Here is a 2,500-nt window from a genome sequence, read left to right on the forward strand (position 1 = left end):
TATCCCGTTTACTCTCTATGCTTCATATATCATCATATTATTGAAAAGTGCAAGCCTTTAGGGACAACAGCAACTCAAGTCGCCAACGCTCTGTTGACTCAATAACTGCAGAGATCCAAACTTCTCCTGGCATTAACATCGGCACAAAAACTGTGCGCCGGGAGCTTCGTGGAATATGGGTTTCTATGGATTCAGAATGACATGTCAGAAAAGCTCCTGTAGGTGTAATGGTCAGTTATCTCAATACTTTTGGACATATATTGTGCGTGTGCGTGTGTCTGTGATACCTAACATAAACACACCTGTATTACTAGAATTGATAGTTCACGCCACAAAAGTGAGGGGCAAACATAGAAAAGCGTGCAACCCAGCCACTGAGGATGCACAAGCCAATGCATTCTTAGTGCAGGTCCCAAGCCAGGACAAATGGGGAGGGTTACGTCAGGAAGGGCATCCGGCGTCAAATCTTTGCCAAATCAAATATGCGGATCATAAATAAGATTTCCATACCGGATCGGTCGAGGCCCGGGTTACCGACGACCGCCATCGGTACTGTTAACCAGCGGAGTGCCGGTGGAAACTAGGCTACTGTTGGGCGAAGGAAAAGGAGAGGGGGAAGGCATGTCCAGAGGCAGCTAGAGAGGAGGAAGGGTAGGCGTGTGGAGGTGAGAGTCAGTCGGAACTTTGAATGTTGGCACTATGGCTAGTAAAGGGAGAGAGCAGGCTGACGTGATGGAAAGAAGAAAGGTGACAAGAGACAAGGTGGAAGGGGAGTAAGGCCAGGAGTATCGCAGGTGGGTTCAAACTCTTCTACCATGGTGCGAATGGGAGGAGAAATGGGGTAGGGGTCATTCTGAAGGAAGAGTATGTCAAGAGCGTGCTGGAGGTGAACACAGTGTCAGACAGAGTGAGGATTATGAAGCTGGAAATCGAAGGTGTATTGCTGACGGTTATCAGCGCATATGCCCCGCAAGTCGGGTGTAAGATGGACGAAAAAGAAGAATTCTGGAGTTGAGTTGGACGACGTGGTGGAAAGGGTACCCAAGGAGGAGGGAGTGGTGATTGGAGCGGACTTCGATGGACACGTTGCTGAAGGGAACAGAGGTGATGAGGAGTTGATGGTAAGGTATGGAATCGAGGAGAGAAATGTGGAAGGACAGATGGTGTTCGATTTTGCGAAAAGGATGGAAATGGCTGAGGTGAATACATATTTCAAGAAGAGGGAGGAGCACAGGGTGACGACGTATACGAGTGGAGGAAAGTGCACACAGGTGGACTATATCTTGTGTAGAAGGCGCGATGTAAAACGGATTGCATACTGCAAGGTGGTGACAGGGGAGAACGTAGCTAGGCAGCATCGGATGGTGGTCTGTAAGATGACTTTGGAGACCAACATGAGGAAGCGAGTGAAGACACAGCCGAAGATCAAATGGTGGAAGTTGAAGAAGGAAGACTGTTGTGTGGAGTTCAGGCAGGAGTTAACACAGGCACTGAGTGGTAGTGAAGAGTTGCCAGATGGCTGGGCAAGCGCTGCAGAAATAGCGAGGAAGACAGCTAGGAATGTACTTGGTGTGTCATCGGGACAGAGGAAGGAAGACAAGGAGACTTGGCGGTGGTGGTGGTGGTGGTGGAAGGAGGAAGTAGAGCAAAGTATACAGAGGAAAAGGTTGGCAAAGAAGAAGTGGGATAGTCAGAGAGATGAAGAAAGTACACAGGAGTACAAGGAGATGCAGCGTAAAGCAAAGAGAGAGGTGGCAAAGGTAAAGGAAAAGTCGTACGGTGAGCTGTATGACAGGTTAGACACTAAGGAAGGAGAAAAAGACTTGTACAGATTGGCTAGACAGAGAGACCGAGCTGCCGAGGATGTGCGACAAGTTAGGGCGATCAAAGATACAGATGGAAATGTGCTGCCAAGCGAGGAGAGTGTGCTACGAAGTGGAAGGACTACTTTGACGGGCTGATAAATGAAGAAAATGAGAGAGACAGAGAGAGAGAGAGAGAGAGAGAGAAAAGGTTGGTTGATTGAGAAGTACAGAGAAGGCCAGAAAGAGTTGCATTGTGTCTTTGTAGATTTACACAAAGCATACGACAGGGTGCCGAGAGAGGAGGTGTGATATTGTAGGAGGAAGTCAAGAGTTGCAGAGAAGTATGTAGGAGTGGTGCAGGCTATGTATGAGGGAAGTGTGACAATGCTGAGGTGCGTGGTTGGAATGACAGATGGGTTCAAGGTGGAGGTGGGATTACATCAAGGATCGGCTCTGAGCCCTTTCTTGGTTGCAACGGTGATGGACAGGTTGACGGACAAGATCAGGCAGGAGTCTCCATGGACGATGATGTTCGCGGATGACATTGTCATCTGTAGCGACAGTAGGGTGCAGTTCATTGTGAGGAGAGCCTGGAGAGGTGGAGGTATGCACTGGAGAGAAGAGGAATGAAAGTCAGTAGGAGCAAGACGGAATACCTACGCGTGAGGAGGTGACAAAGGCATTTCACTTTAAAT

This window comes from Lampris incognitus, unplaced genomic scaffold (assembly GCF_029633865.1).
Source record: "Lampris incognitus isolate fLamInc1 unplaced genomic scaffold, fLamInc1.hap2 scaffold_150, whole genome shotgun sequence".
Lineage (NCBI taxonomy): Eukaryota > Metazoa > Chordata > Actinopteri > Lampriformes > Lampridae > Lampris > Lampris incognitus.